The sequence below is a fragment of the Dromiciops gliroides genome, chromosome 6 (genome assembly GCF_019393635.1).
Source record: "Dromiciops gliroides isolate mDroGli1 chromosome 6, mDroGli1.pri, whole genome shotgun sequence".
NCBI classification, from domain to species: Eukaryota; Metazoa; Chordata; class Mammalia; order Microbiotheria; family Microbiotheriidae; genus Dromiciops; species Dromiciops gliroides.
Genome location: NC_057866.1, coordinates 193,334,788 through 193,352,759, shown reverse-complemented (window position 1 = coordinate 193,352,759; position 17,972 = coordinate 193,334,788). Strand labels below are relative to the sequence as shown.

Below are 17,972 nucleotides of genomic sequence, written 5' to 3'. Positions count from 1 at the left end.
TTTTTTCTTCCCTCTCTTTCCTTTATTTTATTTTCCACATCTATTTTGCCAACCATAAATCCCTTGTTATCTCATATTATCTAATATTATCTAAAAAATTCTCAACGTTTCACACATAATGCCAGGAAAGTTAGTTAGAACTTAGGAAAGTTCTTTTTGCCAGCTATGTAGTGCAGTGGAGAGGTCAATGGGCTTGGTGTGGGAAACCTGAATTCAAATATGATTTCATGACCCTCTATGTGTAATCCTGAGCAAGTCACTTATTTGCTTCAGTTTCCTTAACTGTAAAATGGGGCTAATAATAGTGTCTGCACATTCTACACCATTATGATGATCCAGGAATTCTCTGCTTCAGGAGGTCTCTTATTTCTCATGTATATTATGGTTATTCCTGCTTCCACACATTTGCTGGTGCCCTTCCATTTCTTGTATGGAAATCATTTGGGCTGTAGTGATGGTCAAATGAGATAGTATTTGTAAAGCATTTAGGACAGTGCCTGGTACAAAGTTGGTACTGTATAAATGCTATTATTATTATTAATAACAATAACAATCCATTCAAGAACAATAACACCACCAATAGTAACAACAACAACAATCTATAAAAGACTCAGTATTTTTTATTTCTGGTAGGGGCAGAGGAGGGGAAAAATCAATCCAAGCTAATATAAGAAATTATAAAAAAGGGAAAGGAAACTCTGATGTGGTATATAGAAATTTTGCTCCTTTCCTTCACATTTTTCCTTTACTGTGTAAGACTATTCTCACCAAAAGAAAAGGGGTTTCTCTCATTTTACTAATATATGGATGCATTCCAAGAAAAAATGTCCATCCACATAGGCAATGAATAGTTCTAATGAGGAAAAGTAAAGTTTAGATGACTGGGGTGCCCCTAGAACATATGTCTAATACATAGGAAAAGAACAGATTGACAGTCATTAAATCTTAGAGCTGCCCTTAAAGGATCAGATAACCAGACACTCCGAAGGAAAAGGAAAGAAAAGTTGACAAGAGAGACCCAAAGCAGTCTTAGGAAGGTCATACTCCAATGACTGGTTTAAATTTCTTGGAGCTATTAGGCTGCTACTAGAGACTTAGATCAGAAACTTAAACATTTCGAAAGAATATGACAAAGTTCCACATCAGTGACTTATGCCAAAGCTGTGAAGGTTAGATGGAAGAAATGTAAAACTGGTTTATTGAACTGAAAAAAAAAGGAAATGACTTAAAGACAGGAAATCAATAGTAATGGCAAGGGGGAACCTTCATACTGGGATATGATCAGGGCTGGGAGAAAACCTCATTTTTATCATGTCAGAAAGCAATTGGTATGACAAAACCAAGAGGTCTTTATGGGTTCTGGTGATCAAATTGGGAGGGAAGAATCTAGGCAGTCGGTAAGTCTATCAAGAAGCATCTATTACAGTACTTACCATGTATCAGGCATTGTGCTTAGCATAGGAGAGACAAAGAAAGGCAAAAACACAGAATTTTAGCCCTTAACACTTGCCATCCTCTCATATCTTCTAATAATTCTTTAGGTTGAAAAGCCCTTCTCTCTTTAAAGAATTCCTTTACTCTCCATTATTTTCCATAGTGAATGAATTAACTGGGAAAGTGAGTAGAGAACCAACTAGGATGCCTCGAGCCTCCTGATTTTGGAGTATAAATAGCTAATATCATTATCATTATATCAAGATATATTTTGTGATTAAGTAACCTTTTCATGAATTACTACTTCCAGTGATATGTCCTTTTGTTACCATGGGTAATTCTGCACAGACAATGGCCCTCCCTACCTTAGTAGATAGTTTCATGAGTCTCAAAATTATCAACACCTGTTTGCCAATGTTCTGGTGATGAGCTTCCATAGCCTGAGTGGGATTTTTCTCCAGAGGACAGTCCAATGTAAGACCCAGATTTGAATCCTCTTCATTTTGTTAAAATCCAACCTTCACTTGGACTCCAATGTCTACTTTAAAATAAACAATAATGAAAGTTTCTCTTGTGAAGACTCAATCAATCAACCAGAATTTCTTAAAAATCTACTATGTACCAGGTGCCAAGTTAGATATAAGAGATGTAAGGATAAAAGTGAAATAATCTCTGCTCCCAAGAATCTTACATTCTAGTTGGGGGAAACCATGTGGACATGTACTCATATATACAAATGGAGGGCATATAAAAATACAAGATAATATTTGGCGAGAAGCCACCAGAATCAGGAGGGGGCAGTCAGAAAAGAATTCATGTAGAAAGTGATTCTTGAGTTGAGCATTGAAGAAATCTAATGATTTGAAATAGCATAGGTAAAGGAAGGAGTATATTCTAGCACAGAGGACCTTTGTGGTAAATGTTATTATAAAATGTATGTCAAATCTTGAAGACGATGCAAAGGTCTAGTGTGAGGTAATACTCCATTTAGCTATGGGGGACCTCCACAATAATGACTCTATTGCTAACTGTATCAAGAAGAGCTTTCAGAAGCATGGGTAGAATAAAGTAGACAATCCCTTATGTCAGCTGAAGGAATAGACTATTCTAGAATAAATACAAAACATGCCTGCCTGCTTCTGATACCCTATAGTCTAGCCATTTAATAAGTATTTAAGTACTTAGATTATGTGCCAGGCACTGTGATAAGCATTAGGGATAAAAAAAAGCAAAAAAAGGTCCTTGCCCTCAAAGAGCTTACAATCTAAAGGAGGAGATAAGTAGCAAACAAGTAGGTACAAAAAAGCTATAAACAGGATAAATAGGAAATAATTTTAAAAGGGAAGGCCCTGGAATTAAGAGGGGTTGTGAAGGCTTCCTATAGAATATGGAATTTTAACTGGAACTGAAGAGAAGCCAATAGGTGGAAATGAAGAGAGAGCATTCCTTATAGCTCCTGGAGATGGACAGATGCTTCCATAGCATTTCTTGTCTCAGGTTGCCTTTAATATTGAATTATTGCCCGATGACTTACACGCATTGTTAGATAGAAGATTTTTATTCTGAAAATGAGAAAGTGACACTTCATTCAAAAGCCTTACTTAGAGACTACCCTCTTTAACAAGATAAAAACATAATTTGGTACTGGCTATAAAATAGAAAGGTGGATCAATGGAATAGGTTAGGTACAGGAGACACAGTGGTAAATGACTATAGTAATCTACTATTTGATAAGTCCAAAGACTCCAGCTTTTGATAAGAACTCAGTATTTGACAACAAACTGCTGGGAAAACTAAAAGAAAGTATGGCAGAAACCAGGCATAGACCAACATCTTACACTATCTACCACAATGGGTCAAAATGGGTGCATGATTTAGACATAAAGGGTGATACCAGAAGCAAATTAGGAGAGGAAGGAATAGTTTACCTTTCAGATCTATGGAGAGAAGAATTTATGACCAAACAAGAGAGTGTGAGAAAATAATAGGATTTGGCAGATACTCAAAGGCTCACCTGGAGATTAATCTAAACTGATTGAATTAAGTTAGAGCGATTGACTTTGCTGATTAGCCTACTTCAGGTTAATTAGATTGTAACCACACCTGGCCAGCACTTAAGAATGTATTGTTCTCAGAAGCTAAGGACTTTGAACTCAACTCAAGACCACCTTCAAGTCCAGTGAACCAATGGATTTGGATGACGCCTACCCATCAGCTTGACACAGTGTATAAGGACTGCCTCTACTCCAGACCTATAAAAGCTTCACATTCAGGTTGAGGGCAGTTCATGGTTGAAGCAAGCTCCTGGCAGAGGACTTGAGGAAGAACCAGACCAGGCTGGGACTCAAGGCTAGATAGGCCTTTTTCTTTACTCCATGTGTTCCTTTTTCTTTAATACCTAGTATGCTTTAATAAATCCTTCATGCCCAAAGATTGGTGCTGAAGCTCCTAATTTAAGGCAAACACACATTTAGATTTTAAACATCACAAGATAGAGAATATTATGAAATGCAAAATGGATCATTTCAATTACATTAAATTAAAAAGGTTTTGTACAAACAGAAGCAATGCGGCCAAAATGACAAGGGAAGCAGAAAGGTGGGAAACAATCTTTACAGCCAGTGTTTCTGATAAAGGTCTCATTTCTAAAATATATGGGAAAATAAATCAAGTTTATAAGAATGCAAGTCATTCCCCAATTGAGAAATGGTTAGAGGATATGAACAGGCAGTTTTCAGATGAAGAAATCAAAGCTATCTATTGCCAAATGAAAAAAATGCTCTAAATCAGTATTGATTAGATAAATGCAAATTACAACATTCCCAGTGCCAAGCATTGTGCTTGGCATAGAGTAAGCAATTGAGAAACACTTTTTGGACTGCTTTTTTACATTGATCTTAAAATCTTTATATTTTATTAAAGATTATTTTTTTTGGTGAAGCAATAAGGGTTAAATGACTTGCTCAGGGTCACACAGCTAGTATCAGTTGTCTGAGGCTGAATTTGAACTCAGGTCCTTCTGAATCCAGGGCTGGTGCTTTATCCACCGTGCTACTGGGCTGCCCTCAAAAGCTTTATATTAATAAAAAACAAAAACCAGAACCTTTTTGGAGTCTATCAGGATGTAGTAACAAATAAGAACCTAGAAAATCTTTTTTTTTAAGTTACTTAACTTCATCAATTTTTAAATTTCACCACATTATTTTTTATCAGAGAATATACCTGACTCACATACAGACAAATCTCATACACGGTGAAATCTAGACACAAATAAGCCATCTACTGCAGATGCATAAACTTTAACAAACTGCTCTTCCCCTCAGACTGCACACTGACTGAGCCAGGAGTTAAGAGCAGCAGATGGGACCTATGAAGTAGTATGCCCAGTGACAGGTAAGATTAGGAAAAGGCCTTTCCCCCATTTCCCTCCTTTCCAGGTAACAGCAGGGAGAACAAAGTGTTAGGGCTAGATGACAGTAGTATAAAGCTACTTATTTAATCTCCTTTACAGATATCTCTTCTGCTATTTTTTTTTCCTTTCCTAAGTCAAGTCCATCCTACACTGATCATTTCTTGAAGGAAGACAAAACAGATGATATTCTTGCTCCAGTATGATGATGAATTAACCATTGCTGCCTTTTGACTTAGCCTTCACAGTCTCCTTTCCCCAAGGCTCTAATGACTGCAGTGTCTATCTTGGGTGCAGCTAGGTTCTGATTAGTGCAAATAAAGAATCCTCTAACCTAGTAGTATTATTAAAAATTGCACTGCATATTTCCATTAGGCTGGAACCAATGGCCATATTTTATATAATTAAAACTCCGAATAGTGTGAATTCAAATACATGAAACATTTCAGGGGATTCATTGTTCACGCTGTTGGGGACTTAGCTGTATATACTTTTTTATACAATTATACAATTTTATGGAGTGCTACTTTAGAAACAAATGAATAAAAATGTTATCCTTAAGTGAGAGTTCTTTAAGAATGTTTGTAACCCTATATAAATCCTTAAATAAATGAAATAAGTAATCAGGGGCAGCTAGGTGGACCAATGGATAGAGTGCTAAGCCTGGAGTCTAAAAGACTCATCTTCCTGAGTTCAAATTCAGTCTCAGACACTATCTATGTGACCTTGGGCAAGTCACTTAACCCTGTTCTGATCTATAAAATGAGGGAGAGAAGGAAATGATAAACCATTCCAGTATCTTTGCCACGAAAACCCCAAACATGGTTACAAAGAATCAGACATGAATGAAATCACTTAATAACAAGAACGATTATCTTAGTGATGGAGATAAAAACAATCCTGATGAAATTTAGATCATTAGGTATAGCAAAGGGTGGACTCAAAGAGACCGGAAGAAAGGGGGTTAAATTAAGCTTTGTAATATTAAAAGAGAAGTCAGACTGAGTTGTTATATATTGTATCTCCTACTCCACTCCAGGGATTCATAACCATCAGAAGACACGTAAGAGTTATAGGCTGGATTTATGTGACAAACATTCTTGCCATACATCATAAAATTAATTGTAAAGAGCAGTACGATAAATAGACTGAAGCTCATTGCTTTCACTTCAAGGGGAACTTAATAGACAGAAAGAGCATCTTTAGTTTGTAAAATTTGCTTAATGTGTACAATGTAGTAAACCCAAGGGAGAAAGAAAGGCAGTGGAAAGAAAAAAATATATAGGGTCTTTTTTAGCAAGCAAAGCAGATTCAGAGAGCTCAGTCCCTTCCACCTGCCTCTTCACATGAAAGAGAGGGCTAGCGCAATAGACAAGTACGATTGGAAGATTAAAAGCAGCCAAGGAGGTTAATTTTTAATGAAAGAGCAAAAAATGTGCAGGGCCATCATGTGAAAAGTACTGGGGAAGCTTCAGATCTCACTAATGATGGAGAAGCATTTGGCTGACTGTTTTCTTTCTGCCAAGTTTTCACATTCTCTCTGGCTTATTAACAGAGAGGTGCCCTAGTGCCTTGCTTTTAGTAAGACTAAAGCTATCACAGTAGGTATGCTAATGGCCTTCAGAAAACTTCCTTGCAGCTTGGGAAGGGGGCAGGAGGAGGGGAGGGGGGCATAGCTGAAACATATTCACCCACAGGCTCAAGGTTCTTCTGGGTCAGCAGAGTCCTGATACACTGTTGCACTGATTAGCACATGGAGAGAAAATGAACTTACTCTCATTTGTAATTTGGGAAGCAGAAATTCCCTTTGGAATATAGATGTATATGTGCCTCTCCTCTGCCCCACCCCAATTCTGGATCATGAGTTGATTTCCCTTCTTTTGTTTAACCAAAACCCCATTAATCAAACATGTCCCAGAGGCAGCTAATGATCTTTCAGAGTTCTAATGGAAGCAGAAAGTCAAGGACAGCACTAATTGATCCACATCACCCACCTTATTAGGTTTACAATGCTGACAGAGCTTCCTTCATCTTACTTGGAATTACCTCCCATCTGGTTATTATAGGCCTGCTGCTTTAACAATTAGGGGGATTTAGTACACTTATTCCCCACAGGATTTATACCAATTTTTGCTTCTGAGTTCCTTTTCCCTGGAAACTGCATGATGCAGCAATCCTTATGGGGGAAAAATTAAGATAAAATTTGACTTGGGAGTCTACTTCAAAATGCTCATGTATATACCTCTTTATGTGAATTGCACCTGCAACATATCTCCTGGCTCTAAGCTAAGCAGCACAACTCAACAATATGTTTTCATTATATATACATATGAGTGTATACATATATATATATATATGTATATATGTATATGCATATACATGTATATGTATTGTATAAACACAGATATATAACATAAACTTAATATATGTAAAGATAATAAAAATGTAATATACAATATGTATACACTTCTGCATAATATTTCTGTCATGCTTTATTTGCTAAATCTTAAAAATCTTATGTTAAAAATTTTTTTGAGGCAGCTAAGTGGTTCAGTGGATAAGGTGTTAGAAGCATAGTCAGTTTATAACAGGACTCTGACACTATCTGTGTAAACTTGGACAAGTCACAACCCCTGTATGCCTCAGTTTCTTCATCTTTAAAATAGTGATAATAATAATATCTATTTCCTAGAGTAGTTAGGAGGATTGAAAGATATTTGTAAAGCTCTTTATAAACCCTAAAATGCTACATAAATCCTAGAACTTATTATTAAGAATAATGGTAGCTATGACATAATAGAACTGACTTTGGAGTCAAGAATACTGGGGTTCTGATACACATTGGCTATGGCCAAACAAGTCACTTAAGGGTTTTTGTTTGTAAGGTAACTCTCAAGGACTTATGGTCACAGAGTAGGTTCCAATCTGTGTTATAGAGGGACTGCCCTATATAAATGAAGCAAATAATTGAATAATGTTATATCTATGAGTATAAAATCTTCTCTAAAATAAAAGCATGAGAGACATTTCTATGAAAACCTTTACGGCCACCATTGCTTCTGCACATATTTTCAGTTTATTTATTTATTTATTTTTTAGTGAGTCAATTGGGGTTAAGTGACTTGCCCAGGATCACACAGCTAGTAAGTGTTAAGTGTCTGAGGCCGGATTTGAACTCAGGTACTCCTGATTCCAGGGCCAGTGCTCTATCCACTGTGCCACCTAGCTGCCCCATTTTATTATTTTTTAATGACCAACAAAATATACACAGAATTTTCTTATATTCTTTGTACCTTTCAATGATTGGATAGCTAAAGATACAATCTTCCATAGAAAATATTTGTAAACATCTTATATCACATACCACTAGCTCCAAATGGATATGTGACCTGAATATAAAAGACTGTATCATTAATAAACTTAGGGGAGAACAGGAAAGAATACCTTCCACAATGATGGTAATTCTTAGCCCAACATGTAATAGAGGTAATCATAAAAGACAATGTATATGATTGGAATTACAAGAAATTAAAGCATTTTCAGGAACAAAATCAATGAAGATAAAAATAAGAAAAGAAATTATTAAGCACCCAATTTGTCCAAGGTACTGTGCTGTTACTGGTCATTCAAAGACAAAATGAAACAATTTCTACCTTCAAGAGGCTTACCTTCTATTGGAGTTAACTATGTACACATGAAAATACATACAAAATATAAATGCTAGGGGATCAAGAAAAGGAATTTTTAAAAGGGGAAGATATGATTCTGTTCCCCATGGAAAGTTTAGTAAACTATTTAAAAAATATTTTGGTGATTTTTTTCCCCCCTTCCTTCCTTCCTTCCTTCCTTCCTTCCTTCCTTCCTTCCTTCCTTCCTTCCTTCCTTCCTTCCTTCCTTCCTTCCTTCTTTCCTTCCTTCCTTCCTTCCCTCCCTTCCCTCCTTTCCTTCCTTCCTTTCTTACTCCACTGGGGGAAGTGAGAAGGAAGAAAATAAATGCTTTATAATAAACAAAATAAAAATAAATTTTAACGATTTTTAAAAGAGAGAGACTATCCATTGATTCATATTCCCTTGTTTCTCATCTGTGGTCTATCTGCTTTCTTAAGCTAATCATTCATCCACTTATCAATACTATTATTGCTAGCAATGCTAATGCCAGCTGGCATTTATATGGTGATTTGTAGTTCACAAAGAAAGAACTTTTCATCAGCTCTGTGAGGTACACAACTCAGGTATTATTGCTCTCTGCTTTATGAGCAGCTAAGTGCCAGTGCATAGAGAGCTGGATTTGGAATAGGGAAGATCTGATTTCAAATGCTGCCTCAGACACTTACTTAGCTGCTTGACCTTGGGCAAGTATCTTAACCTTTCTTAGTCTAAGTTAGTTACAAAATTGGGATAAAGGTTAATTGGGATAAACCTTGCATGGTTGTTGTGATAACATATGTAAAGCACTTTATAGACCTTAAAGTGCTAGATTGCTATTATTTTTAAAAGCTGGAGAAACTGAGGCCCAGACTGATGAAACTGACTCATTAATAATAATACAGGTAGAAAGTATCAGCATTCTTCTGACTCTAAACTGTGTGCTGACTACTACAAACAGAACTGAGAAACTTCAGGAGGTAGTAATATTTTTTTTTCTGTGTCTCAACATCAAAACACAAGCTTCTCTTGTGCTCAGTTTCAACAGGGAATTTGGCAGTCAGTTAGGTGACTGCTAAATCCTAGCTGGGATCCAAGGGTTACCCATGAGGGCTTTAAAATTTCTCATCCTGATACTACTCCTGAAGGACCTGAGTTACTTCAGGGCTGGGCTGGGCTTGGAGGTCACCTAGCCTTCTGAAGAGAGTTCCTTGAAGAAAAGATGTACTTGTTAATGCTGTGTGCTCACACACTGGGAACCTTTCTGAGAGAGGAAAGCCTTTAGCTTCCTAAGAAACTGCCAGTAAAGATTGATGCCCAAGGTCTCCAGTAGGAATGCTATTTCAACTTTCAAAGAACTGAACAACAGCAGTTACTCACTCACATGAGACTTGAAGCTTTAACAACCTCGCAAATCTCACTATGCCTGCAGCTGAAGAAAAGATTCCAAGTCAATGAATCAGATTCTAAAAGAGGAAGAAAAGGTTAACCAGAGGGATGGTTTAAAAATTGGATCTATTTGGACAAAAATGTTCTTCCCAAGGATTAAAGTCAATTAAGATATGATCCTGTGTAGCTTAGCACCTATGGTTTCGCTGTATGCAAGTATGTGTGTACACATATATGTATATGTGTATATGTACACATACATATGGGGGTATATGTGTATATATCTTATATTTCTATAATGAGGAGAACCTAACATATATCAAGACTTCACATGGTATGTTTTTCCCCCACAGCAGCATTTCTGTATATATTGGAAATGATGTCATTCCAATAAAAAAAGCAATGCTTGCCAATTATTTTGGGGAAAAAAGTGATTGAACTACCATGTTCTTCAGTTTTAGTAACTTTGAATTGCATTTGAAAGAAAAGGCAAGTTTTCTCACACTTTTGTATACTCTTCATAGAGTCTACCTCCTCTCCCAATTACACTGTATAAGGTGTGGGTATGTCCATTACACATGTGCACACACACACAGATAAATACATCTCTCATATCTCCTCTCTCTCTCTCTCTCTCTCCCTCAAACACACACACACACACACACACACACACACACACACAGAGTTGGTGTAAATGTGGTTTATGGGAAGCATTGATATTTCTGCAATTTTCTTTATCCCTTTCCAGTGAGACTGCAATTCCTATCTCAAAGAGAGAATGTGACTGAAGATATATTAAGAATTTTTCCCCATTCTTGTCCATGACATTTCCAAAGTGTAGTCTTGCTTTGCCTTGCCTTGCCTTGCTTTGCCTGCCTGCCTGCCTTCCTTCCTTCCTTCGTTTCTCCCCCCTCTCCCTCCTCCCCCCTCCCTTGTCTTTCACTTTCTCTTTCCCTTTCTCTGCTTCTATCTCTCTCTTTCTTCCTCCCTTCTCTCTAATTCCCTCTCCATGTTACTCCAGGAAGAGTATCTGGAATCATATTTCTTTCAAGGAACAAAGAATACTTCTCTTCTTCAAAACTCTTGCATTCTTTTCTTCCACAACTTATGAGAGTCAGGCAAAATTTTCCAGGCTTGGCAAGCAATCTGAGTTACATTTGCATTTATTTTATATATACTTTCCATATCTTTAAATATGAACACGTGGCTCTCTGATAAAGCTCACTGAGTACAGGATCTTTTAATTTTTGTCTTTGTTTTCCCAACAACTAATGAAGTTCCTGGTATATAGTAGGCTCTGAATAAGTTCTTTTTGGCTGAGTATTAAGGAAGATTAAATTCTTTGAGTTTTCACAGTGGCTAATACCTGGTAGCCATCTTAACCTGATTCAAGTGGATTGAATGTGATTTATTCATTAGTTTGGCAGTCATGATGGCTAACGGTCTAGCCATCACCCAAATTCCCTCATGGCTGAGTCCATTTGTTCATTAATTCATTTGAAATAATCCAGTTTATCATTTATGGTTGTGTTATTTTAGATGAATGATCAGTCAAATGATATTGATAATGCAGTTTATTTCTCAATGATTAAGCTATAAAAGGGAAAAACCAGTTGGCCATTTAGATTCAGCTTAGTTTTTTTTTCCTATTTTTATTTGCAGTAAGGATAAAAATCACAAGGTTACATGATCTAAGTAAATAATTACTAAAATAACTGATAGTGTAATGTACCTTTTTTGCTAAATTGACACAAATACACTCTTTAAATGGGTGGCTTGAATTAAAGCATATATGCTTATTCAAATACCTGCATTATGGAAGGAAAAAAAAGGGCCAATAGAGTTTATGATAAACACAGTAAATATCAATTTAATTTTGACATGGATCTACTAAAAAAAAATTTGAGTCATACAAAGGATGGCTTTTCTGTGGATTTCCATTTGTCTTTCCATGCTTTAAATTTAATATGTCTAAAATAAACTCTTCTTCCCCTTTTTAACTTTCCTCTCTCTAAATACCATCCAATTATGTCTATGCCCTGACCAACATTCCCATAATAGCATTAAAAATTTCATTCCTCAAAATCAAAAGATTAATTCAAGAAAATATAAAAACCACAGACAATATCCCGGGTCACTAACTGTTGCTGTTACAATCTCTCAACTGTACTTTGGATTTTGTCTCTGAGGATGAATTAATCCTGAACCAGCCAAAGTAGCTACAGAGTTGGGGGAACCTCAACAGTGAAGAATGGGGGTTGAAGAAGAAGACAAAATTACCTCTCCTTTTGGAAAAATGACTTACAGTTTCAAAATATTTTAAACAATCTTTAATATGATTATTTTAAAGTTCTGTCATGTAAGACTTTCCCCCCTCAATTCTTTGTTATAACATTTTCAATCCCCTACCCTTTCTCCAAAACAATTTTCTCTACTTTTCAGGGAAATCTAATAGAAGTGATTTTTCTTGCTCTGATTATGTATTGGTTTGTGAACCAGCATTATCAGGGTCAACAGACTCAGTATGTCACACCTTAGGGAGGTACTACTTTAATTGAGATGTATTTCCTTGGCTAGCTGTGAACTTGGACACGGAACACTTAGGCCTTGAATGAGATGCTTAATTTTGTTTACGCTTGTCAATAAAGAAAAGCAGAGTAGCTTTAAAAAGACAACTCAGTAATCAGAAATGATTTGCTAAGTTTATATCACAATATACTTCTCTTGCTGAGAAAAAAAATCCACATATGGATGCCAGATCAACATCAAATTTCTTAATTAATGTTGTGGCACTATCCTAGTTAGAAGAAGTTCCCTTCCCATGGTTTTCTGCGTTTGCTATTCTTTGTTACCAACATGTTTTAAATTCATAGCCCTTCAAAATTATCTCCTCCCATGCTATTATGCTATTTTTACCTTTTTATTCCTTCCTTCCTTCCCAGAAATTGGGGTTAAATGCCCTGTCCAGCATCACATGGCTAGTAAGTGTCTAAAACCAGATTTGAACTCAGGTTCTCCTGACTTCAGGGCTAGTGCTCTAGCCACTGTGCCACCTAGCTGCCCCTAACTTTATATTTCTATATATTTTCCATAGCGGACCTACCAGGCACCCACAAGTGCTTTCTCTCCCTCTCCCTTTACTAAAGATAAAAAATCAGAGTACATCTGTGTGCACAGTAATTTTTCAATGAAGGATATATAAAAAGACAAAGAAATTAATTGAATGGGATGAGGTACTGGGGAAAACCCTTATGAGATGCCCAAGTGGTGAGAATACTCACACTAAAGAAATCACAGATTCATCATTAATGAAATATACATAAAGAAAAATCTAGCATTTATTTCTGCATCTTTATACAACATTGTACATTTATTGCTTCTAAGATATACTCCCCCCTCCTTTTACTGTGTTATACTATACAAATGAGGGAGGTCCTGGCTCTCATACTATATAAATACCTTCCTGATGTGGGGAAGGGAAGGCAAGATCCCTATCAGGAACTAGTTGAAGAAAGGCTAAGGATGTGAAAATAGCCAAGTTAACAGAAAAAATCAAAACTTTTAAAAAGTGACTTCCGAAGTCACTTAGCGACAATCTTCTCAATAGAGAACTATCTAATTTTACTGCTGCGGCTGGAGCGATGTCTCTTTATGAAGTGTGACTTAGCGGTCAGAGCACGGAACTAAAAGCCAAGCTCTGACAAAATTTTAACTACTCACTCCAGAAAATGTCTTAGTACAGTAAGATGGGTGACATAAATGATAGTTGCTAATATCACATGGCCACCACCACAGCTTTCTCTGCTGCCTCTTCATGTCATAGAGGTGCCCATGGGCCATTAAAGGCCACACCTGCAGAAGCAAATGTTCTGGTCAGTCTGACCAATCTAAAAAGCCTTTGACAACAGACCCCCCCCCCCATTTACACTACGCATTTGTTGCACTACCAGCCTAGCTATATTTTGAAAAAAGTTATCACTAAAATGGATATAGGGACATGGATTTTTTTGTAATAATAAGAAATAATAAAATGTATAGAATAGTTCAAAGTTTATATATATATATTTATGTAAATAAATGTATATACATATATACATACATGTATATACCCATACAAATTATACACACATATGTGTGTGTATATATATATATGTATGTAAAATCTGTATAATAATAGCACTTCCCTCCCACAGTGGTAGTAAGTATAAAATTTATTTTATCCTCACTACAAGCTATTGCTATTATTATTTGCTATTATTATATTAATTTTACAGATGGGGAACTGAGGCAAGGAGATGTTAAGTGACTTGACCAGGGTCTCACAGAATAGAAAGTTTGTGGGTTGGGATCCAAACTCAGCTCTTCCTCAGTCCAAGTCTGGCACTCTACTGTGCCAACTAGCATCCATAGAAGCTAATGAAGATCACCTTTGAAACCCTTCAAGGGACTATAATCTGTTTTGGTAATATAGTTTTCATGATAATGAAATAATAGATCTTTGTTGCACCTGCTGCTGTTGCTTCACAGGCAGTGTGGCATAGTAGATAGAGAGGTAGCCAAAGAGTAAGGAAGACCTGAGTTCATTTACTGCTTCTAAGATATACTGGCTATATGATTCCTCTGGGCAAGTCACTCATCCAGAGTAAATTGCAAAGAGGAAATGATCTGTATGGAGAGAGGAAGTTCTCTAAGAGTTTTCTGTACTAATAAAGTTAAAAGTCCAGTTTTTTTAAAGCATAGGTTATATTTCTATCCTCTTTTCGTTCTATCTCACACATGGTGTGTGTTATTGTGCATGGGTCAGTTGAGAGGCTGAAAATATGAGAAAGCACTGGGTATTCATGTAGTGGGTCACTTCTGTCCTTTACCTACTTTGTGCTTATTTTGTGAACTAGTGTCCTCACTGTCCTATTGGAGCACAATGTTCTGCAGAAAGGGTCTCTGCTTTTGTTCAGATGCAGCTGAGAGCCTTTGCATGCACCACTGAAGTCAATAGTTGGATTCATAATAACAATTTGCTTACAAATTCCGGTAATGTCTGCTTCTCTGTGTGAGCCACTTATCATTCTAGAGGGTCACAGGAGTGATGAGAAAGAGACTGAGAGGGAAAATATTCTGTAGTCTCCTAAGGCTGAAAGCCTGATATCTCCAGCTGTGGCGATTGTCACTGGGCTGTGTGCTCTTTAAGGCATTACTCAAATAGTAACTTAGCAGTTAGTGATGTTCTGGCAACCATTTATGTTGATAAGCTCAAAAGACCACCACCCAGCTCACATCTTCTCTCTTTCTTTTAGAATGATTTAACATGCAGTATTATGACAAAATGTGTAGCATAAATTATTTGGAATAGATTTTCAGAAAGAATAAATACAATTAGAAAAAGAAGCACAGATTATTTTATTGTTTGAACAAAAAAGCTTGAAACTTTCTAGTTGCTAAGTACCCAGGTTTCAGTTTGGGTCACATACCATTTGGCCACAAAAACAACCACCATCAAAAAAACACACAAAAAAAATACCCAAAACCTTCTAAGCTTCTTTTTCATGTAATTATGTAAAGCATCTTATCTCATATTTCTAAATATCAAAGGTTGTTATATCATAGGGGATCCAATTATTTGACAATGAGGGCAAATGTTATAGTGAGAGAACATCTGAAAAAGCAAAACTATCTTAGTATTTATAATTGAAATATGTCCTAAATATGAGAGTGAGAGACAGAAACATACAGAGATAAAGAGACAGAAAGACACACACAGAGACTATATATATATACATATATATATATATATATATATATATATATATATATATATATATATATATATATATATATATATATATATATATATATATGAGAGAAAGAGAGATGGGGGAAGAAGGGAAAGAGAAGAGGGGGAAGGAGAGAAAGCAGGAGGAGAGGGAGTGAGTTCACATTTTAAGGGATGAGGATGAAGTTGGATGCTCAATTAATAAAATGTTAAGGTGTTGGAGGTACTTCATTATAGGTCAATTAATCTTACTCAACAATTCCAATTTTTGCTACATTTACTGAATTAATGCTTAAATTTTTGCTCCCAAAGACTTGTCTAAATGTTACATTCACAACAATGTGAATTTTATTTAATATAGCCTACAAATTTTAGTCACCATGGAATCTGAACTCAAAGCATTAGTGTATTCGGGACACTCAAATCCAATCTGACTGTGATTCTATGGGCTAGAAATAGTTTGCCCTTGCATCTGCTAGTATGTAAATCAAGAATAGCCAAATGGGTTCTGCCACACCAGAGAAGTGTGGCCATTTTCTACATCTGGAGAACCACAAATAACCCAGAGCCAGGACTTCCCAGGCTCATTTCATACATTCAAGTTAAATCTATGTTCTATTCAAAGAGGTTTGCTTATTCCTCCCTGAACTAAGCATTTTACAAATGGCCTCTGGGGCTTTGGACACAATCTATTCCCCATTTCTAGAATGTACTCCCTCCTCATCTTTGCCTCTTGGAGAACCTTTAGCTTTTTCCATGGACCATCTTCACTAAATCTTTTCTGATGCTCCTACTTGGTAGTGTTCTTTCCCTCAAAATATCTTACGTTTATTTATTTAAGTAAATATTGTATGCCCCTAAGGGAAAGTAATGTCCTTGAGTGAAAAGGGTGTTCTATTTTGTATTTATTTTCCTATTGCCCAACATAATGCCTTGCACATGGTAGGCACTTTATAAATGCTTGCAAAATGACCTAGGTAGACAAGAGAAAAACAGAACATGTGAAGGGGCATATGGAAAGTCTCTCTTTCACACACACACACACACACACACACGAGTTTTGTTTTCTTTGGTTTTCCTTTTTACAAATACATCCAGATGCAAAGGAAATCTTTTAGTCCATTGAAAGTTTACAGGGAGGGAGCAGTTAGGTGGCACAGTGGATAAAGCACCGGTCCTGGATTCAGGAGGACCTGAGTTCAAATCCAGATTCAGACACTTGACACTTACTAGCTGTGTGACCCTGGGCAAGTCACTTAACCCTCATTGCCCTGTTCAGAAAGAAAAAAAAGAAAGTTGACGGGGAGACCTAGACAAGAACTACATAGGAACAGAAATCATAGGTTGCAAATTAAATTGTTGGAGGGAGTAGCCATTTCAAAAATATCAAGTATCGTGGTATCCAAGTTCAAGATCAGAAAAGCCCACTTTCTCTAGCACATTGGTATTTATAGTATTTAGTTTATATTCAGTCAAACTGAGCACAAAGATGATCAGATTTCCATACCTTGCTCTGGCTCTGCATATAGTAACTATTATTTTATAGTATAAGAGATGCTGTTTGCCAGTGGTGATCTCCCATCTGCTTCTCTGGGGGTTAGTAAGATACAGGAATAATAACTATCTATATTAAACCAAATATAAAGATAACAAGGATTTTAATTAGTGAGAGAATCATATCAGAGGCATCTCTATAGTAATATGATATAATGCAATTTGTGGAAATAAATGAAAAGTAATCAAGTCACACTAAAGACAATTGAATGGGGGAGTGCAGAGAACTGAGGCAGTGTCACACCCAATTAGTATCCCTTGGTAGAAAATCCATTAATTTTGTAATGATAGCCCATTTGTTGTTTAGTCATTTTCAGTCACATCTGACTCTTTGGGACTCCATTTTGACTTTTGGGGCAAAGATACTGGAATAGTTTGCCATTCCTTTTCCAACTAATTTTACAAATGAGAAAACTGAACCAAACAGGGTGAAGTGACTTGCCTAAGGTCACACAATGTCTGATGCTGGATTTGAATTAAGGCAGATGAGTCTTCCTGACTCTAGGCCCAGCACTCTAACCATTGTTCCACCTAGCTGCCCCTAATACTAGCCCATGAGGGTACATTGATAGACAATATCTGAGGACATTATCTGTAGAAATATTTGGAATGCTATTATTTGAATTTATATTGCTAAAGAACTGAGTCATTAGATTTTGTGAAATGTTATCTGTGGTTTAAAAACAAATATTCTCCCCTTATAAAATAAATAAGAAATTTATTAACACAAGTTTTAGGGAAGAATTATGTCAACGTTAAAGTCTCAGGAGG

General features: G+C 36.4%; 1 protein-coding gene across 2 annotated transcripts in view; it reads right to left on the bottom strand.

The window, feature by feature from the left end:
* GALNTL6 (polypeptide N-acetylgalactosaminyltransferase like 6) overlaps positions 1 to 17,972 on the bottom strand; it is a 1,532,830-nt gene that overhangs the window by 473,821 nt on the left and 1,041,037 nt on the right. The window lies entirely within an intron of this gene.